Source organism: Engystomops pustulosus, chromosome 8 (genome assembly GCF_040894005.1).
Source record: "Engystomops pustulosus chromosome 8, aEngPut4.maternal, whole genome shotgun sequence".
Classification (NCBI taxonomy): Eukaryota; Metazoa; Chordata; class Amphibia; order Anura; family Leptodactylidae; genus Engystomops; species Engystomops pustulosus.
Window position 1 is genome coordinate 22,878,042 of NC_092418.1, and position 23,312 is coordinate 22,901,353.

Sequence of the window (23,312 nt, forward strand, 5' to 3'; positions counted from 1 at the left end):
CAACGGTTTGTATGGGTTGACAATCTTGCGTTAAAATCTCTCGTCAATGTTTCTTTTCAATCCATATCAAGGGAGGTGCCACAGTGCCAGGGGCTTTACACTTCTTCATCTAGGGAGGTGCCACAGTGCCAGGGGCTTTACACTTCTTCATCTAGGGAGGTGCCACAGTGCCAGGGGCATTACACTTCTTCATCTAGGGAGGTGCCACAGTGCCATGGGCTTTACACTTCTTCATCTAGGGAGGTGCCACGGTGCCAGGGGCTTTACACTTCTTCATCTAGGGAGGTGCCACGGTGCCAGGGGCTTTACACTTCTTCATCTAGGGAGGTGCCACAGTGCCAGGGGCTTTACACTTCTTCATCTAGGGAGGTGCCACAGTACCAGGGGCTTTACACTTCTTCATCTAGGGAGGTGCCACAGTGCCAGGGGCTTTACACTTCTTCATCTAGGGAGGTGCCACAGTGCCAGGGGCTTTACACTTCTTCATCTAGGTAGGTGCCACAGTGCCAGGGGCTTTACACTTCTTCATCTAGGGAGGTGCCACAGTGCCGGGGGCTTTACACTTCTTCATCTAGGGATTTGCCACAGTACCAGGGGTTTTACACTTCTTCATCTAGGGAGGTGCCACAGTGCCAGGGGCTTTACACTTCTTCATCTAGGGAGGTGCCACAGTGCCAGGGGCTTTACACTTCTTCATCTAGGGAGGTGCCACAGTGCCGGGGGCTTTACACTTCTTCATCTAGGGAGGTGCCACAGTGCCAGGGGCTTTACACTTCTTCATCTAGGGAGGTGCCACAGTGCCGGGGGCTTTACACTTCTTCATCTAGGGAGGTGCCACAGTACCGGGGGCTTTACATTTCTTCATCTAGGGAGGTGCCACAGTGCCAGGGGTTTTACACTTCTTCATCTAGGGAGGTGCCACAGTACCAGGGGCTTTACACTTCTTCATCTAGGGAGGTGCCACAGTGCCAGGGGCTTTACACTTCTTCATCTAGGGAGGTGCCACAGTGCCGGGGGCTTTACATTTCTTCATCTAGGGAGGTGCCACAGTGCCAGGGGCTTTACATTTCTTCATCTAGGGAGGTGCCACAGTGCCAGGGGCTTTACACTTCTTCATCTAGGGAGGTGTCACAGTGTCAGGGGCTTTACACTTCTTCATCTAGGGAGGTGCCACGGTGCCAGGAGCTTTACACTTCTTCATCTAGGGAGGTGCCACAGTGCCAGGGGCTTTACACTTCTTCATCTAGGGAGGTGCCACAGTGCCAGGGGCTTTACATTTCTTCATCTAGGGAGGTGCCACAGTGCCAGGGGCTTTACACTTCTTCATCTAGGGAGGTGCCACAGTGCCAGGGGCTTTACACTTCTTCATCTAGGGAGGTGCCACAGTGCCAGGGGCTTTACACTTCTTCATCTAGGGAGGTGCCACAGTGCCAGGGGCATTACACTTCTTCATCTAGGGAGGTGCCACAGTGCCATGGGCTTTACACTTCTTCATCTAGGGAGGTGCCACGGTGCCAGGGGCTTTACACTTCTTCATCTAGGGAGGTGCCACGGTGCCAGGGGCTTTACACTTCTTCATCTAGGGAGGTGCCACAGTGCCAGGGGCTTTACACTTCTTCATCTAGGGAGGTGCCACAGTACCAGGGGCTTTACACTTCTTCATCTAGGGAGGTGCCACAGTGCCAGGGGCTTTACACTTCTTCATCTAGGGAGGTGCCACAGTGCCAGGGGCTTTACACTTCTTCATCTAGGGAGGTGCCACAGTGCCAGGGGCTTTACACTTCTTCATCTAGGTAGGTGCCACAGTGCCAGGGGCTTTACACTTCTTCATCTAGGGAGGTGCCACAGTGCCGGGGGCTTTACACTTCTTCATCTAGGGATTTGCCACAGTACCAGGGGTTTTACACTTCTTCATCTAGGGAGGTGCCACAGTGCCAGGGGCTTTACACTTCTTCATCTAGGGAGGTGCCACAGTGCCAGGGGCTTTACACTTCTTCATCTAGGGAGGTGCCACAGTGCCGGGGGCTTTACAGTTCTTCATCTAGGGAGGTGCCACAGTGCCAGGGGCTTTACACTTCTTCATCTAGGGAGGTGCCACAGTGCCAGGGGCATTACACTTCTTCATCTAGGGAGGTGCCACAGTGCCATGGGCTTTACACTTCTTCATCTAGGGAGGTGCCACGGTGCCAGGGGCTTTACACTTCTTCATCTAGGGAGGTGCCACGGTGCCAGGGGCTTTACACTTCTTCATCTAGGGAGGTGCCACAGTACCAGGGGCTTTACACTTCTTCATCTAGGGAGGTGCCACAGTGCCAGGGGAATTACACTTCTTCATCTAGGGAGGTGCCACAGTGCCAGGGGCTTTACACTTCTTCATCTAGGGAGGTGCCACAGTGCCAGGGGCTTTACACTTCTTCATCTAGGTAGGTGCCACAGTGCCAGGGGCTTTACACTTCTTCATCTAGGGAGGTGCCACAGTGCCGGGGGCTTTACACTTCTTCATCTAGGGATTTGCCACAGTACCAGGGGTTTTACACTTCTTCATCTAGGGAGGTGCCACAGTGCCAGGGGCTTTACACTTCTTCATCTAGGGAGGTGCCACAGTGCCAGGGGCTTTACACTTCTTCATCTAGGGAGGTGCCACAGTGCCGGGGGCTTTACACTTCTTCATCTAGGGAGGTGCCACAGTGCCAGGGGCTTTACACTTCTTCATCTAGGGAGGTGCCACAGTGCCGGGGGCTTTACACTTCTTCATCTAGGGAGGTGCCACAGTACCGGGGGCTTTACATTTCTTCATCCAGGGAGGTGCCACAGTGCCATGGGTTTTACACTTCTTCATCTAGGGAGGTGCCACAGTACCAGGGGCTTTACACTTCTTCATCTAGGGAGGTGCCACAGTGCCAGGGGCTTTACACTTCTTCATCTAGGGAGGTGCCACAGTGCCGTAAGCTTTACATTTCTTCATCTAGGGAGGTGCCACAGTGCCAGGGGCTTTACATTTCTTCATCTAGGGAGGTGCCACAGTGCCAGGGGCTTTACACTTCTTCATCTAGGGAGGTGTCACAGTGTCAGTGGCTTTACACTTCTTCATCTAGGGAGGTGCCACGGTGCCAGGAGCTTTACACTTCTTCATCTAGGGAGGTGCCACAGTGCCAGGGGCTTTACACTTCTTCATCTAGGGAGGTGCCACAGTGCCAGGGGCTTTACATTTCTTCATCTAGGGAGGTGCCACAGTGCCAGGGGCTTTACACTTCTTCATCTAGGGAGGTGCCACAGTGCCAGGGGCTTTACACTTCTTCATCTAGGGAGGTGCCACAGTGCCAGGGGCTTTACACTTCTTCATCTAGGGAGGTGCCACAGTGCCAGGGGCATTACACTTCTTCATCTAGGGAGGTGCCACAGTGCCATGGGCTTTACATTTCTTCATCTAGGGAGGTGCCACAGTGCCAGGGGCTTTACATTTCTTTATCTAGGGAGGTGCCACAGTGTCAGGGGCTTTACACTTCTTCATCTAGGGAGGTGCCACGGTGCCAGGAGCTTTACACTTCTTCATCTAGGGAGGTGCCACAGTGCCAGGGGCTTTACACTTCTTCATCTAGGGAGGTGCCACGGTGCCAGGGGCTTTACACTTCTTCATCTAGGGAGGTGCCACGGTGCCAGGAGCTTTACACTTCTTCATCTAAGGAGGTGCCACAGTGCCGGGGGCTTTACACTTCTTCATCTAGGGAGGTGCCACAGTGCCAGGGGCTTTACACTTCTTCATCTAGGGAGGTGTCACAGTGCCAGGGGCTTTACACTTCTTCATCTAGGGAGGTGCCACAGAGCCGGGGGCTTTACATTTCTTCATCTAGGGAGGTGCCACAGTGCCAGGGGCTTTACATTTCTTCATCTAGGGAGGTGCCACAGTGCCAGGGGCTTTACACTTCTTCATCTAGGGAGGTGCCACGGTGCCAGGAGCTTTACACTTCTTCATCTAGGGAGGTGCCACAGTGCCAGGGGCTTTACACTTCTTAATCTAGGGAGGTGTCACAGTGTCAGGGGCTTTACACTTCTTCATCTAGGGAGGTGCCACGGTGCCAGGAGCTTTACACTTCTTCATCTAGGGAGGTGCCACAGTGCCAGGGGCTTTACACTTCTTCATCTAGGGAGGTGCCACAGTGCCAGGAGCTTTACACTTCTTCATCTAGGGAGGTGTCACAGTGCCAGGGGCTTTACACTTCTTCATCTAGGGAGGTGCCACGGTGCCAGGAGCTTTACACTTCTTCATCTAGGGAGGTGCCACAGTGCCAGGGGCTTTACACTTCTTCATCTAGGGAGGTGCCACAGTGCCGGGGGCTTTACATTTCTTCATCTAGGGAGGTGCCACAGTGCCAGGGGCTTTACATTTCTTCATCTAGGGAGGTGCCACAGTGCCAGGGGCTTTACACTTCTTCATCTAGGGAGGTGCCACGGTGCCAGGAGCTTTACACTTCTTCATCTAGGGAGGTGCCACGGTGCCAGGAGCTTTACACTTCTTTATCTAGGGAGGTGCCACAGTGCCAGGGGCTTTACACTTCTTCATCTAGGGAGGTGCCACAGTGCCAGGGGCTTTACACTTCTTCATCTAGGGAGGTGCCACTGTGCCAGGAGCTTTACACTTCTTCATCTAGGGAGGTGCCACAGTGCCAGGGGCTTTACACTTCTTCATCTAAGGAGGTGCCACAGTGCCGGGGGCTTTACACTTCTTCATCTAGGGAGGTGCCACAGTGCCAGGGGCTTTACACTTCTTCATCTAGGGAGGTGTCACAGTGCCAGGGGCTTTACACTTCTTCATCTAGGGAGGTGCCACAGTGCCGGGGGCTTTACATTTCTTCATCTAGGGAGGTGCCACAGTGCCAGGGGCTTTACATTTCTTCATCTAGGGAGGTGCCACAGTGCCAGGGGCTTTACACTTCTTCATCTAGGGAGGTGCCACGGTGCCAGGAGCTTTACACTTCTTCATCTAGGGAGGTGCCACAGTGCCAGGGGCTTTACACTTCTTCATCGAGGGAGGTGCCACAGTGCCAGGAGCTTTACACTTCTTCATCTAGGGAGGTGTCACAGTGCCAGGGGCTTTACACTTCTTCATCTAGGGAGGTGCCACGGTGCCAGGAGCTTTACACTTCTTCATCTAGGGAGGTGCCACAGTGCCAGGGGCTTTACACTTCTTCATCTAGGGAGGTGCCACAGTGCCGGGGGCTTTACATTTCTTCATCTAGGGAGGTGCCACAGTGCCAGGGGCTTTACATTTCTTCATCTAGGGAGGTGCCACAGTGCCAGGGGCTTTACACTTGTTCATCTAGGGAGGTGCCACGGTGCCAGGAGCTTTACACTTCTTCATCTAGGGAGGTGCCACAGTGCCAGGGGCTTTACACTTCTTCATCTAGGGAGGTGCCACAGTGCCAGGGGCTTTACACTTCTTCATCTAGGGAGGTGCCACGGTGCCAGGAGCTTTACACTTCTTCATCTAGGGAGGTGCCACAGTGCCAGGGGCTTTACACTTCTTCATCTAAGGAGGTGCCACAGTGCCGGGGGCTTTACACTTCTTCATCTAGGGAGGTGCCACAGTGCCAGGGGCTTTACACTTCTTCATCTAGGGAGGTGTCACAGTGCCAGGGGCTTTACACTTCTTCATCTAGGGAGGTGCCACAGTGCCGGGGGCTTTACATTTCTTCATCTAGGGAGGTGCCACAGTGCCAGGGGCTTTACATTTCTTCATCTAGGGAGGTGCCACAGTGCCAGGGGCTTTACACTTCTTCATCTAGGGAGGTGCCACGGTGCCAGGAGCTTTACACTTCTTCATCTAGGGAGGTGCCACAGTGCCAGGGGCTTTACACTTCTTCATCTAGGGAGGTGCCACAGTGCCAGGAGCTTTACACTTCTTCATCTAGGGAGGTGTCACAGTGCCAGGGGCTTTACACTTCTTCATCTAGGGAGGTGCCACGGTGCCAGGAGCTTTACACTTCTTCTATCTATCTCATATCTATCTCATATCTATCTATCTCATATCTATCTATCTCATATCTATCTAATATCTATCTATCTATCTATCTATCTCATATCTATCTCGTATCTATCTATCCACCTATCTATCTATCTATCTATCTATGTCATATCTATCTATCTATGTCATATCTATCTATCCATCTCATATCTATCTATCTATCTATCTATCTATCTATCTCATATCTATCTATCTCTCTATCTATCCGCTCTCCCTCCTGTATCTATCTATAATTGGTGCAGGGTTAAGTTGGTGAATGTAATATGGAGAAGCAACAGGAGGCCACAAACAATGAAGAGATTTTTGTTTGATTAATACACCCGGCTGAGTTCCAAGGCACAAAGAGTCAGGCAATAAAAGACCATTTTTTTCATGGCTTGTCTTATATAGAAGCAATATAGTCAGCAAACACCAGTGGCCTGGACTCAGAGCTGGAGAGATTGCATTCTGCCGCCTTGAACACCAGCTCTATAAAATTTCTTTATTTATCTGGAAAATACACATGGAAGAGACAGGAGCTCGGAAGAGAAAAAAAACAATAAATTCCCGGAAAACAATGCAGCCAATTCCTCAGGACTAGTTCCATGGGTGACTATTCTTATCAGTGGCTCCCAAAAATTATGTATTTTTGCATTTTTTTTTATTGCTTCTGGATCAACAGAAAACAAAAAACCCAATATAAGAGCGGATCTTTCCTGAGGCGTGAAATGGCCGCTGACGACCCCTCGCTGTAAGTGCACTAAGAAGCTGTTACTCGGAAGTTTAACATCAAAGAGCAATTTGTCATTGTGTGGTGACAATGACACAAATTACATGGCCGAGGATTCACCCAGTGATGCATTTCTTGAGTGTCTGGGAGGTGAAAACCCACCGTCAGCATTTACAGGAAGAATCTTCCACTTTGATAGAGACAGAAACAGCCTCTGACAACATAAATTGGCTCCATTACATTACATCTCCGAGAGGGGCTGGAAATGGCCGAGGCGGCAGTACATGTAATTTGGCCATCGGGTGAGCGACGCTTGGGGCACTGCGCCCCCTGCATTTGTTTAAAACAAAAATAAACAGTAAATAGATTTTTTTTTGGTTCTTGCCCTCATCAAATGACTATACATAGAGGATATATGATTTACAGGAGGATTTCCAAGTAAAAAGCAGTGTAAATGATAACAGGACTCCTAGGAGATACAATAAGGGTCCCACACTGATTAACACTGATTACCCCGCCCACATAAAGTGATTGGCAGTAAGAGTCACGATTATCTCGCCCACATAAAGTGATTGGCAGTAAGAGTCTTGGTTACCCCGCCCACATAAAGTGATTGGCAGTAAGAGTCCCTATTATCCCGCCCACATAAAGTGATTGGCAGTAAGAGTCCTGATTACCCCGCCCACATAAATTGATTGACAGTGAGAGTCCTGATGACCCCCACAAAATGTGATTGGCAGTAAGAGTCCCAATTACCCCGCCCCCATAAAGTGATTGGCAGTAAGAGTCCTGATTACTCTGCCCACACACAGTGATTGACAGTGAGAGTCCTGATTGCCCCACCCACACACAGTGATTGACAGTGAGAGTCCTGGTTACCCCGCCCACATACAGTAATTGACAAGAGTACTGATTACCCTGCCCACACACAGTGATTGACGAGAGTACTGATTACCCCACCCACACACAGTGATTGGCAATGAGAGTCCTGGTTACCCCGCCCACACACAGTGATTGGCAGTGAGAGTCCTGGTTACCCCGCCCACACACAGTGATTGACAGTGAGAGTCCTGATTACTCCGCCCGCACACAGTGATTGACAGTGAGAGTCCTGATTACTCCGCCCGCACACAGTGATTGACAGTGAGAGTCCTATAACTAGGCTCTCCTAGACCCCTCATCCAAGATCTGCATCACTTTTTGTCTCTTATGTCACTGGCTTTTGGGCCATCACCTTCCACCTCTGTAGCCTTCAGAACATGAATTATGAGGACAACTTTCCATTAGCATTGTAATGAATGCATATGAACACTTCTGAATGTGGTCAGTGGTCGAGCCGGAATCGGGCAGTAGGTCATCTAACCCCACCTTCCAGACAGTGTAACAATGGACATTCTCATCTAATGCATACAATTCCTGAGGGCACTGCCACCGCTCTGCCATCTATTTTCTATACATCTAGTAAAATTGGGAAGCGCTGAGTGATGTTCTCGTACATTTTTCAGAGCCATTTTTTCATTTTCCCTTAAATTTCTTTTACAAACTCCGAGACTTCCAGGTTGACACGGTTACATCTTCTGAATGTGAATAGACCTTGCTGGATGAAGGTTTTTAGAGCGTTGTCTGGTCCCAACTGCGCCTATCTACTCCTCAATCTTAAGGTCAAGCTTGAGGGTTATGAAGACATTTTTAACAATTTGTCAAATTGGATGAAATTAGAATAGTCTTAACCCATTCCGGACCTTGACTGCCTAGATGGACCTCTGCAGCTTGCAAATGGGGCAATGATTTGCAGAATGATGGCCTACAGCATTTCTTCAAGTACAAAGCCCCTTAGAACTAGGTATACTACTGCTACTACTACTACTAATCTGTTAGTAAAATCTCATCCACTATGGTGCTATGTGCTACTATATAACACAGGTGGTGGCTAGTTCTTAAAGGAAACCTACCACTACGGATCTACCTATTAAGGTAGATCCGGTGGTAAGTGCATCTAACATAGGTAAGGAGAGCCCTTTTTTAGGGCTAATCCTTTACTCCCATTGATCTTTTCTAATCTTTAGAAAATTTGCATATTACCCTGATTAAAGAGGCTACTGGGGCGTAGAGTAGCTGGAGGTGGGGTCACAGGGGGTGGCTACTCCATGCCCCAGTAGCCTCTCTGATCCTCCTACCCAGACATCTTCAGCGCGCAGGAGCTGCGTGCACTCGTCCGCGAAGCTGGAGTCCTGTGCATGTGCAAAACACAGGCCAGCGACTGTGTGACCTGGGCTCCAAAGCCGAAGCTACTGAGCATGCACAGAACTTCAGCTTCACGGACGAGTGCGCACAGCTCCTTCTAGCTGCGCGCTGAAGGTGCCTGGTAGGAGGATCAAGTAGGCTACTGGGGCGTGGAGTAGCCTACCCCTGTAGCCCCACCTCCAGCTACTCCAGTAGCCTCTTTATAAAATTTGCATATTACCCTGATTAAAAAGGAATATCCTTACATATATTATATGCACATACCACTGAATAGGTAGATTCGTAGTGGTAGGTTTCCTTTAAGTGATCTGAAGGCCCATGAGTGAACCATCACATGCATACCTCCCAACATTTGTGAAAGGGAAAGAGGGACAAAATGGCGGCACGCCACGCCCCAAATTTTAGCCATATTATAATAATAAAAATCATCTAAAAAAAAAAAAAAATGTTATCCTGACTGGGATTAGAACCTGCAGTGTCCATGAACAAAAATGACACAGAACCTCTATCTGCTGAGCTATGATCTCTGTGATTATCTAGTTCAAGAATTTTTGTTAACTAAGAACTGTTACTGCGACTGTTACACTGTGACACAGATTTAATGCCCTGGTATATAGAGAGGAATCTTCTCAGAGATTATTGTAATTATTGAGATTATTATTATTATGGAGATGATTATTATTATTTTTACTGTTATTAATAATCGTCTCCATAATAATAAAAATAATAAAATTTATAATAATAATAATAGTCTCAATAATTACAATAATAATCTCTGAGAAGATCCCTCTCTATCAGTGCATTAAGTCTGTGTCACAGTGTAACAGTGGCAGATAACAGTTCTTAGTTACCAAAAATCCTTAGATATGTATCACTGGGCTCATATCTCTACTGCAGAGGGTCTAGGGTTCGGATCTCAGTCTGGGCAAAAATGTATTTAATTTAATTAAATAAAGAGCTTGTGTCTGGGGAAGCCCTGGAGACCATATAAGGACAGATGCTGATCTGACCTGATGACGTGGTCCCTGCTCTCCGCTAAGCCGACACTTCTCTGAAAAGGATTCCCTGCCTGATGTCTGCTCTGGGGAACCCTAGGAGATGTAGTGACCATATATGGACAGATGCTGATCTGAGCCTGATGACGTGGTCCCTGCTCTCCGCTAAACTGACACCTCTCTCAGAAGGATTCCCTGCCCGATGTCTGTAGAAGCCATTCAGTACTATGAGTTCTGGCTTTAATAAGTATTTACTATGCGGGACGTCCTATCTTTTCCCTGGATGCGGGACCTGGAGGGAAAATCCGTGACAATCTGACAGCTGCCCGTGACGCGAGGCAGAGGTAAGAAAAACGGGACTTTCCCTGCAAAATTGGGACGGTTGGGAGCTATGAACATGGTTTTTTTTACAGTAAAATGGCCTTAGGGTGTCCAGGATCTAGTAATGCCCTTACCTCTGGTGCTGAGCAGTTAAGTTCCTTTACTGTTTAACAGATACATTGAATGAAAATACAGACTTAGGCTGCATTCACACACATGTATGGGGGACGTATATACGGCCGATATACGTCCCCCATACACTTCTATGGGCTGGCGGCATCGTACAGGAGCGGTATGGTGCCGCACACGTGTGGCACCGAACCGCTCCGTAGCCCGGGAAAAGATAGGACATCTATCTTTTCCCGTATTACGGCGCCGTGGCCCATATGTTCCTATGGAGAGGGGCGGGGTGAGCTGCGCTCACCTCCTCCTCCTCTCCCTGCGCGCGTGGCCGTGTGCCCCCCGTGCTACAGTGCGGCCTGCCACGGCAGTGTGCATGTAGCCTTAGAGTTAAGCTACAAACAACTGTGACTATGTGATATTCTGACCATAAATTACTACCTCTATGGCTCTGTCAAAAGCGAAAAAGGGCAAAAACTGTGTATTCATTTAGAGATGTGTAACCACCATGCTAAATGCCTTATGTAAGGTTTTGAAAACCACTTAGCCTATTGCCTTATGCAAACATGTTAGTAATCATTAAGCTTTCTGCCTAAAAGGAATTGCAACATCCCCCACCGGGGCCTAGCCTTTTCTCGGGGCCTGGAGGCAGCCTGGGCCCGCAGTACCTGAGTGGCTGGCGGTTGCGGCCTAAGCACGCTTGTGTCACGGTGCTTGGTATGGGGAACCGGAGGGCTGTCCTACAGCCTGGCAGGTCTCCAGCAGGGTGGTGTTGGCAAGAAATGATGAGGGAGAGGCTGCTATAGCGGATCTCCCTGGGGCAACCCTTTGGTGTCTAGAGTATGAGTCTCTGTGTGGTGGACAGGGTGCCCGTGATGGTGACAGCCGGAGTAGCAGGGACCAGACGGAGGCAGAGGTTGAACAGAAACACTTACAGTTCTTTATTGGAACCGACAGGAACATCAGCAACGTGCCTTTAACAAGATGGTGGAGTACTGGAGAGGTATTTGGAGGGAGCCACAGGATGTAGATCACCAGCCTGGATGCAAGGGCAGGCTGGGAGGTAGCTGTGTCCTGGAAGGATGCTTCAGCTTGTCCTGGATTGCTTCAGGTATCACCCTTGAAGGTAGGATGATACCCCTTTCCTCTCTCTCTGTCTAACTTGTTCAGACTCTCTGGTCTGACTGGAAGTCCTCTAAGAGTCTTCTCTAGAACATTCCTGGCCAGGGGTTTTGTTACTCCCACTGGTCAGGTGGTGGCTGCTCCTCCAATTACCTCTCAGCTCACAGAGACAGGATGCAATACATGTGATTGGCTGACACATATGACATCACATAAAACAATTAACTCCTGCCTTACCAGGCAGGATCTACCACTGCAATGTTCCCCTGTGTCCTATAAGGACTATGTAGTGTGATGTAGTGACATGCTGTGGGGCTGAGTAGACCCTACACAGGCTGCAAGCTACATGGTGGGACGTATTCGCAAACACAGCTCTGCCTTGCATCGGCGAGGGTGTTGCAGAATTCTACCACCACGATGAAGGATTGTAAACCAAACACACCGACATGCTGGTGTGTGCCCCCTCTGGTAGGATACGCTCTTCTTTAAGCTTCTTATGCCCTGGTTTAAAAAAAAATGCTTTTAAAATTATGTAAATGAGCCTGAGGGGCTCCCTTAGCATCCCTCCCTCCCTCTGCTTGATGTAATCTCACTGGAGCAGAGCAAGTTTCAACACACAGTTGGAGGGGAAGACCTTCTGCACAGTGTAACAGCCTGTGAAGCTGCAGCACAAAGGAGCTCTGATAGCACTCCCCAAACCTGTCTGACTCATTAGCAATTAGCATAAAAGTTGATGTTAGAAGGAAGAAGACAATGGATAACACATATAAGAAGATTACCGCAGTCACTATGCCCGGATCTATGAGTAAGTGTCTCTGCTTTATCATGATGGATTTTGATGGGAGATTTCCTTTAAATGAAGGGAGAATATTGCTTTTAATGAAAGTAAAACCCGGACCATCAAATTCCGAATTAGAGGAACTATCATTATTTTTGTAACTAAATTTTTCATTGTTTTTTTTTTGTTTATTCCTCCAATTTATAAAATATGAGCAAAACAGAACCATAAACACATAAAAAAAGCGAGCGGAACGGAAAGCAATTCTTCAGATATACGACCCCCTCTGTATCTCGCAGGTTTATGGCTTCCTGTAAGTATTCTGATGCTCGGCTTGTGATACCAGTAAGGAAATGAATATTCTGCAGACCTGTCCTCGCCCTCTCCCCTTCTTGAGCTGAGTATTTGTTGCAGTGGGTTGTTGTGTCTATCCCCTAAATAGCAGAGGTATCAGCAATGCATCATGACTCGGGGCATTTCTCAGCCTGGTGGAAGTAATAGGGATATTTATGGCAGTCAGAGCTGTATATTCGGGTATATTATTTTCTAGGCTTTGTTCTGCCGCTGCAGCCAGTCCTATAAATTCAGCAATGTTATTGCCTGTCGAGTCTGCTTAGATCTGAGGACTAATATTTCTCTACAGTAACAAACAGAACCAACGCAAGTGTTTGTTAGTCGAGCGGTATAGCCGATCTGAATAACGGCACAGAGAGACGCAAGCGCTTCGGGAGAAAAGTTTCAGGCCGGAAAAACTTTTACGACAGTTCCGGAGCATCTTCTTGTATAATTCAGTGTCGTTCTATTCCTCGGATATTCCTAACTGAATTTTTAAAACTAAAAACTGACAACTGGGTGTGACCACTTTCTTGTTCAGCCCTGATTGGACTGTGTAGGGACACACACCCTCAACTGGTAAAACCCAGGAGGGACGGCACAAGACAGTGTTGTAGCAAGAGACGATACAGAAGGTGAGTTTTTAAAACGAAACTGACACGTGGGTGTGACCACTTTCTTGGTCAGCACTGATTGGACTGTATAGGGACACACCCCCTCAACTGGTAAAACCCAGGAGGGACGGCACAAGTCAGTGTTGTAGGAAGAGACGATACAGAAGGTGAGTTTTTAAAACTAAACTGACAAGTGGGTGTGACCACTTTCTTGGTCAGCACTGATTGGACTGTGTAGGGACACACCCCCTCAACTGGTAAAACCCAGGAGGAACGGCATAATACAGAGTTGTAGGAAGAGACGATGCAGAAGGTAAAAGTTATCAATGGTCAAAATAAAAATACAAAAAACTAAATACAAAATATTGGAAGATATCCAAAATGTAGATTTTTTGGGACAGTGTTAGTGTTACAAGTAGCCTGGGTATATTTACCCTGAACCCTTAGTGCCCTCCCCCATAATGGTACGATGCGGAGCTGCTAATGCTGTATGAAGAGGCCACACAGGGCGAGCGTAGGGTTTGCTGCATATTAGTAGCACCGACCGCGTGTGATTGCCCTTTAAAGATGGCGGCGTGTGGACGCAGCCATCTTGTTTGCAGTTGTCCCTGATCAATTTGAATTTTTTTTTTAAAATCCGTCCACCTGTTCAATAGAAATGACAACCAGAAAATATAAATGTGCTGTATATATTCGAGTATAAGCTGTCCCGAGTATAAGCCGAGGTACCTAATTTTACCACAAAAAAATTGGAAAACCTATTGGGGCTCATTTACTAAGGGTCCGAATCGCGCACTTACGTCGGGTTTCCCAACGATTTCCAATTTGCGCCAAATTGCCCCGGGATTTTGGCGCACGTGATCGTATTTTGGCGACAGATATTGGGTGGGGGGGGCGGGGTAGGTGGCCGTCGGACAACCCGACGGATTCGGAAAAAACGTGGAATTTAAAAAAGAATTTGTGTCGCAAGATCAGGCCCTTACGTTCACCGGGAAGAAGAAGGTGAACTCCGGCGGACCTTGGCGCAGCAGCGACACATGCTGGATATTGGGCACACGACCTTAGTGAATTCCGGCAGACCTGAATCCTCATCGGAGAACGCGCTGCTGGATCGCGACTGGACCGGGTAAAAAAATGTGCCCCATTGACTCGAGTATAAGCAGAGGGTGGGAAATGCATTGGTCACAGTCGCCCCAGTATATAGCCTGCCAGCCCCTGTTGTATATAGTCTGCCAGCCCCTGTTGTATATAGCCTGCCAGCCCTTGTAGTATATAGCCTGCTAGCCTCTGTAGTATATAGACTTCTAGCCCCTGTAGTATATAGACTTTTAGCCCCTGTAGTATATAGACTTTTAGCCCCTGTAGTATATAGCCTACCAGCCCCTGTTGTATATAGCCTGCCAGCCCCTGTAGTATATAGAATTCCATCCTCCTGTAGTATATAGTCTGCAGGCCCCTGTAGTATATAGCCTGCCAGCCCTTGTAGTATATAGCCTGCTAGCCTCTGTAGTATATAGACTTCTAGCCCCTGTAGTATATAGACTTTTAGCCCCTGTAGTATATAGCGTGCCAGCCCCTGTAGTATATAGCCTGCCAGCCCTTGTAGTATATAGAATTCCATCCCCCTGTAGTATATAGCCTGCAGGCTCCTGTAGTATATAGCCTGCCAGGCCTTGTAGTATATTTCCTGCTAGACCCTGTAGTATATAGCCTGCCAGCCCCTGTAGTATATAGAATTCCAGCCCTTGTAGTATATAGCCTGCCAGCCCCTGTAGTTTATAGCCTTCTAGCCCCTGTAGTTTATAGCCTGCCAGCCCCTGTAGTTTATAGCCTGCCAGCCCCTGTAGTATATAGAATTCCAGCCCCCTGTAGTATATAGCCTTCCAGCCCTTGTAGTATATAGCCTGCTAGCCCCTGTAGTTTATAGCCTTCTAGCCCCTGTAGTATATAGCCTGCCAGAACCTACCCCAAGTATGCCAAGCTTTTAATAAAAAACAAATTAACTCTGTAATCACCTTTCCGACACCCCCCATAGGTCCTCTCCTTGCTTCGGATCCTCTTCAAGTCCTTTGGTCTTCTTCGGCTTCTCTTCGGGTCATTCGGCTCCTCTTTGGGTCTTAGTGCACAGCCGGCACAGCTGGCACACACAATGAGGCCATCGAGAAGGGACCCGAAGAGGACCCGAAGGACCCGAAGAGGCACCGGAGCATCGGAAGCAAGAAGAGGATCTACGGGGGGTGTGGGAAAGGTGAGCACAGTGTTAATTTTTTTTATTGACTTGACTATAAGCCGAGTTAGGTTTATCAGCACAAATATTTTGATCATACAAATTTTGCTTATACTCGAGTATACAGTATATGGTAAATCACATACAAACTTTTTTGGCCCATACTTTTAATGAAACAAACAGCGAATTGATCAGGGGCACTTCTGTAATTACATGAGGTATGATTACAGGACATCTTACACTAGGATCAGGGATTGTAAACCAAGCACCTGGCATATTGGTGTGTGCCGCCTCTGGCAGGATCTGCTCTTCTGCTTCTTATGCCCTTGGTTTTAATAAAAAAAGGCTTTAAAAATTCTTAGAGGCTCCATTAACACCTATGGACCCTGGAGTCCCTCCGGCTCATTTGCATAATTTTAAAAGCCTTTTTAAAAAACAAAACCCATAAGAAGCTAAAAGAAGAACAGATCATGCCAGAGAGCTACACACAACAATGGGGCAGATTTATCAAGCAGTCTGAAAGTCAGAATATTTCCAGTTGCCCATGGCAACCAATCACAGCTCAGCTTTCATTTCACCAGTGCTCATAAATATTTTAAAGGGGAGCTGTGATTGGTTGCCATGGGCAATTGGAAATATTCTGACTTTCAGACACTTGATAAATCTGCCCCAATGTGTCAGTGTGCTTGGTTTACAATCCCCGATTTCCTTTAAAGGACATCTACCACCAGGATGAAGGATTGTAAACCAAACACACAGGGGGTCATTTACTAAGGGCCCGATTCGCGTTTTCCCGACGTGTTACCCGAATATTTCCGATTTGCGCCGATTGTACCTGAATTGCCCCGGGATTTTGGCGCACGCGATCGGATTGTGGCGCATCGGCGCTGGCATGCACGTGACGGAAATCGGGGGGTGTGGCCGAACGAAAACCCCACGGATTCGGAAAAACCGCCGCATTTAAGAAAAAAATGTGTCGCGAAAATTACACTTACCTTCACCAGGTATAGGCCGGTGAATTTCAGGGCATTCCAGCGTGCCTCCGGGGAACTTCAGCGCAGCAGTGCCACCTGGTGGACGGCGGAGGAACTACCTTGATGAATCCCGGCTGGACCCGAAACCACCGCAGAGAACGCGCCGCTGGATCGCGAACGGACCGGGTAAATAAATCTGCCCCACTGACACATTGTACCTCTCTGGCAGGATCTGCTCTTCATTAGCTTACTATACACAAATTTTTTTTAAAAAAAGTATTTTCATTTAGTGCAAATGAGCCTGAGGGACTCCAGGTTACATTAACACTTATGGAGCCCAGAGCCCCTCAGGCTCATTTGCATAATTTAAAAAGCCTTTCTTTGTAAAAACCAGGGCATAAGAAGCTTAAAGAAGAACAGATCCTGCCAGAGGGGCCACACACCAGTATGTCAGTGTGCTGGGTTTACAATCCTTCATCCTGGTGGTAGTTGTCCTTTAAGTAGTTTTTACTAAGTGTCAGGTCCCATTTAAAGTAATACCAAATTGATCAGAGGCGCAGCCGTAATCACATGTAAGTCATTCAGCCGATGGTAATTGATGGCCTTTACAAGACTCCAGAGTCTTTATACCTATATGGAAGTATCAGAAGATTCCCTAACAATGGATGTGCAGACCCTAATTGATTTGGGTCTGGCTAAGTTTGGCCGGACCCAAATTTGAAAATCCTATCCGGTTGCAGCAACCAGACCCGAAGCTCAGTGACATTTAAATGCTGAAGCCATAGCGCATTACCAGCCACAATGTATACTCACTGCCATTTTGGTGGGGATAGTTGCTTCCTGTGATTTCATAGGGCAGTGGTGGCGAACCTATGGCACACGTTCCACGGAGGGCACGCAGAGACCTCTCCATGGGCACGCGCACCACCTCCCCTGTCTATATCTTGAATCAATGAAGCTTCGGCCAGCAGGAAAAGCTGCCGATCGCCGAGTGCTCCAGTGATATCTTTCACTGTAGGCTGCTCTGTGCTCAATAGTGCTGCCTTACACTCTCTTACTCCCTCCCCCTCCTCCCCTGCAGCCCGGAAACACTAGCAGAGAGACAGAACTGCAGGAGCCTACAGCAGCCTGTAAAGATAAGTGCAGCAGGAGGAGGCAGGAGCTGCTCTGTGTATATGGCACAGGCAGCAGGCAGGCAGCTTTGGGACACTAAACAACTATAGGTCCTTATTGTTTAGTGTCCCAAACTGCCCTGTATGACAGCTTCCCATGGCCACATATAAACTGCCCTTGGCCCAGATCTCTTGTCTTGTTGCTGTGCCATGCTGCCAGTGACCCTGGGGTGCACTACACTGCCCTCACTGATATCATGGCACAGGTGCCCAGAGCTCAGGACCAAGGGAGATATATATATATGGCCACAGACGGCTGTCATATAGGGACATTTGATCGAAAATTCACCTGCCTGATTCCATGTAACTTTGTAATTCAGTGCACCCACACTCACTGTATGGCGGTAGTGTTCCTCAGTGGATGGGGGTAGTGTTCCACACTGTATGCATTGCTCCCAACCGTCCCGATTTTGACGGGACTTTCCCGTTTTTCGTACCTCTGCCCCGCGTCACGGGCAGCTGTGAGATTGTCACGGATTTTCCCCCCAGGTCCCGCTGTGTCCGCATAGTAAATACTTTGAAAGCCTGAACTCACAGTACAGAATGGCTTCTACAGACATCGGGCAGGGAATCCTTTTCAGAGAAGTGTCGGGCTTAGCGGAGAGCAGGGACCACGTCATCAGCTTCAGATCAGCATCTGTCCATATATGGTCACTGCATCTCCTAGGGTTCCCCAGAGTAGACATCGGGCAGGGAATCCTTTTCAGAGAAGTGTCGGCTTAGCTGAGAGAGCAGGGACCACGTCATCAGGTCAGATCAGCATCTGTCCATATATGGTCACTGCATCTCCTAGGGTTCCCCAGAGCAGACATCGGGAGGGAATCCTTTTCAGAGAAGTGTCGGCTTAGCAGAGAGAGCAGGGACCACGTCATCAGGTCAGATCAGCATCTGTCCATATATGGTCACTGCATCTCCTAGGGTTCCCCAGAGCAGACATCGGGAGGGAATCCTTTTCAGAGAAGTATCGGCTTAGCTGAGAGAGCAGGGACCACGTCATCAGGTCAGATCAGCATCTGTCCATATATGGTCACTGCATCTCCTAGGGTTCCCCAGAGCAGACATCGGGAGGGAATCCTTTTCAGAGAAGTGTCGGCTTAGCTGAGAGCAGGGACCACTCATCAGGTCAGATCACCATCTGTCCATATATGGTCACTGCATCTCCTAGGGTTCCCCAGAGCAGACATCGGGCAGGGAATCCTTTTCAGAGAAGTGTCGGCTTAGCTGAGAGAGCAGGGACCACGTCATCAGGTCAGATCAGCATCTGTCCATATATGGTCTCCAGGGCTTCCCCAGACACAAGCTCTTTATTTAATTAAATTAAATAAACTTTTGGCCAGGCTGAGATTCAAACCTGGGACCCTCTGCACTGCAGACTGGAGCTTAACTAACTGAGCTATAAGCCCAGTGATACAGAGCTGAGGATTTCTGGTAACTAAGAAGTGTTATCTGCCATTTACACTGTGACACAGACTAATGCACTGATATATAGAGAGGGATCTTCTCAGAGATTATTATTGTAATTATTGAGACTATTATTATTATTATAAATTTTATTATTTTTATTATTATGGAGACAATTATTAATAATAGAAAAAATAATAATAATCATCTCAATAATAATAATCTCCATAATAATAATAATAGTCTCAATAATTACAATAATAATCTCTGAGAAGATCCCTCTCTATATACCAAAGCATTAAATCTGTGTCACAGTGTAACAGTAGTCATAGTTCTTAGTTACCAAAATTCTGCACCTTGTTAATTGCTGAGATTATAGCTCAGTTGGTTGGGGCACTGTGACATTATAGTACATGGACACTGCAGGTTCTGGGTTCAAATCCCAATGAGGATATTTTTTTTTTTTTTTTATTGAGATGATTTTTATTATTATAATATGGCTAAAATTTGGTGCGTGGCCAGGGAGTGATTGGGGGGTGTGGCTTAGGGGGATCGCCGCGGCACGCGTAGCGTTTTGTCCCTCTTTCCCTTTCACAAATGTTGGGAGGTATGCTGTATGGGGGTAGTGTTCCACACTGGATGGGGGTAGTGTTCCACACTGGATGGGGTTAGTGTTTCACACTGGATGGGGGTAGTGTTCCTCACTGGATGGGGGTAGTGATCCTCACTGGATGGCGGTAGTGTTCCACATTGGATGGGGGTAGTGTTCCTCACTGGATGGGGTTAGGGTTCCACACTGGATGGGGGTAGTGTTCCTCACTGGATGGGGGTAGTGATCCTCACTGGATGGCGGTAGTGTTCCTCACTGGATGGCGGTAGTGTTCCTCACTGGATGGGGGTAGTGTTCCTCACTGGATGGGGTTAGGGTTCCACACTGGATGGGGGTAGTGTTCCTCACTGGATGGCAGTAGTGTTCCTCACTGGATGAGGGTAGTGTTCCTCACTGGATGGGGGTAGTGATCCTCACTCGATGGAGGTATTGTTCCTCACTGGATGGGGGTAGTGTTCCTCACTGAATGGGGGTAGTGTTCCACATTGGATGGGGGTAGTGTTCCTCACTGGATGGGGTTAGGGTTCCACACTGGATGGGGGTAGTGTTCCTCAGTGGATGGCGGTAGTGTTCCTCACTGGATGGCGGTAGTGTTCCTCACTGGATGGGGGTAGTGTTCCTCACTGGATGGGGTTAGGGTTCCACACTGGATGGCGGTAGTGTTCCTCACTGGATGGCAGTAGTGTTCCTCACTGGATGAGGGTAGTGTTCCTCACTGGATGGGGGTAGTGATCCTCACTCGATGGAGGTATTGTTCCTCACTGGATGGGGGTAGTGTTCCTCACTGGATGGCGGTAGTGTTCCACATTGGATGGGGGTAGTGTTCCTCACTGGATGGGGTTAGGGTTCCACACTGGATGGGGGTAGTGTTCCTCACTGGATGGCAGTAGTGTTCCTCACTGGATGAGGGTAGTGCTCCTCACTGGATGGGGGTAGTGATCCTCACTGGATGGCGGTAGTGTTTCTCACTGGATGGGGGTAGTGTTCCTCACTGGATGGCGGTAGTGTTCCTCACTGGATGGCGGTAGTGTTCCTCACTGGATGGCGGTAGTGTTCCTCACTGGATGGCGGTAGTGTTCCTCAGTGGATGGGGGTAGTGTTCCTCACTGGATGGGGGTAGTATTCTCCGCTGTATTTGCTCCTGTGATATAATTGCTGATGTTGGTCTTTCTATGGTGGTCTGTTCATTATCAGTATGGTGGTACTTATCTTGTTGTACTGGTAATGGTCATCATGTGGCAGTATTATATGTCCCTTATAAAGGGGGATTGTCGTAATTATAGGCTCAATAGCCGGGTTGGCACTCTGCAATGATAGTGTAGACTTTGGTTTGCAGTTTGGGCACTTGGTCTCTAAAAGGTTCGCCATCACTGTCATAGGGGAAGCATCGATTCCCCCCTCAATATGGCAGAGCGCATTGGCTTAGGCTGGCCAGAGCTGGCGTGCTCATCCCACATTAATTTACGTGGGATATAACATTGGTGATTGGTGGGTGTTATTAGCTGTGGTATTAAGCAGGAACAGGACACAAACTCGCTGAAAGTCGCATCAGACGCTTGAGCACGCAATGTTCCATCTGGAGCCAAACTTTGCAGTTCGGACCTTCTCAACTGTACACTACTTATTTATAGTATGACTCCCTTGGCAAGGACATGGCATCAGGTCCTATGGGTTTATCCAAGGCATCGGGTCCTGGTCTAATCGACAACCTCTGTGACCAGTAAATGACGCCTAATAATACATCACTAAAAGGAATGTGAGTGCACGTAATATGGAGGTGCGGAGTCTTAAGTGGAGTGAGTTGAGGATACCCGCATTAGCCCTATGTACGTGACGGCCAACAATGCGACAAGTCATTTGACGTCTGGTTGAAGTTCACTTCTCTCCTTTGCGATGACTGATCGGCTGCTCGTTTCTCCCGCAAATGATTCATTCGGTTATTTTATAGCTGCTATTTTTGTCCATTTGTCTTACCTTGTATTTCACAGAGTCTCTCCGAATTGAATTCCCTGCAAGTAAATGCTATTAGCGAGCCGGGGAGATAGCATCAGGCCATGAGGAATTTGCATAAGCATCTTTATAATGCCTTCCTCGCACAACCTCCAAGATTTTTTATTTTTACTCCCGGACCATTAAAAGCCTGATTAGGAATGTGGTTTTAAGCGGAGAACGTTGGTCCCCCCCCTTCTACGGAGGATTTTTTTCTCGAGGCCCCGACGAGAATCTGGAATGCGGAGCATGAAAGTAACACATTAAGCCTCGGGATGTGCAAACCTCCAAACAATTCACCTGCTCGCCTCCAATTGCATCACAGCTCTTGCCTGCTGTTAGTATTGAAATTTATTGCAGATTGTAGAAGTTCTGTATTGAAGAAAATGATCATGAAAAGACAAGCAAATTGCCAGCTTTTACAACCACATAAACTCACGGACCCCCTGCCTGCCCCCACCTCCTGCAAAAACCGATCTGCATTGCATTAAACCGCATCCATAATTCATACCTCAAGGAGAGCGATTATTTTTTTTTTGCTTTTTTTTTTTTAACCACTCTTCGAAGGTTTGTTGCTTTCTATAATTGATGGTTGCGTGAAACAATGGATCTTGGTGTTCCAAACTCATTTAGTCTCGTAGTCGATTGTCCTGGGGGATGGGGATGGGAATGGTTGGGGCAACAGATGATGGAGGGGAGGGGGGGGGGGCAAGATTGTTTAATTATTGTTGCGGGGAGACAGATATTAACGGCCCAATTTCACTCGTAGTCAGTTCGGTAATTGTGGAGATGGATATATTTTCAGAAGAGATGGAGGTCATATAAGAATAACATTATTTCGTGGAGTAATATAACTAGAGATGAGCGAACATGCTCGTCCGAGCTTGATGCTCGGTCGAGCATTAGGGTACTCGAGACGGCTCGTTGCTCGGACGAGTATTTCCCCTGCTCGAGATCGAGCATTTAATTAAAAAAACACAGTGAAGAACAATGAAGAATAGAATAAAAACAGTGAACACAGGATCATTTAAGATAAAAACACAGTGCAGAACACAGTGCAGAATAGATTACAGATGTTCGGCACATCTGCTTACTTGTCGGGAGATACGCGCGGAACGGCGCGAACAAAATAGCATGTGAAGAACAATATATATGTGTGAAGAACACATTGCAGATGTATTTAAACATCTGCAATGTGTTCTTCACACACATATATATTGTTCTTCACATGCTATTTTGTTCGCGCCGTTCCGCGCGTATCTCCCGACAAGTAAGCAGATGTGCCGAACATCTGTAATCTATTCTGCACTGTGTTCTGCACTGTGTTTTTATCTTAAATGATCCTGTGTTCACTGTGTTCACTGTGTTCACTGTTTTTATTCTATTCTTCACTGTTCTTTACATCTGCTAACTTGTCGGGAGATAATATACGCGCGGAACAGTGAAGAATAGATCGCAGATGTTTGCAAATTATCAGAAGACATTATTTTTCAATTAAATAACACATTTTATTCCCGAACCATGGTCCCTTTGAAAAATGCTCGGGTCTCCCATTGACTTCAATGGGGCTCGTTACTCGAAACGAGCACTCGAGCATCTGGAAATGTTCGGCTCGAGTAACGAGCACCCGAGCATTTTAGTGCTCGCTCATCTCTAAATATAACACATTAATGGGGCAGCT

General features: G+C 47.9%; 1 long non-coding RNA gene across 1 annotated transcript in view; it reads right to left on the minus strand.

The window, feature by feature from the left end:
* The window catches only part of LOC140076037 (uncharacterized), a 34,118-nt gene extending 16,700 nt beyond the window's left edge, over positions 1-17,418 (minus strand). Inside the window, exon 1 of the long non-coding RNA XR_011849502.1 lies at positions 17,273-17,418. This is a non-coding gene — a long non-coding RNA (uncharacterized lncRNA). The remainder of the gene's footprint in view (positions 1-17,272) is intronic.
* Positions 17,419-23,312: the final 5,894 nt, after the last annotated feature.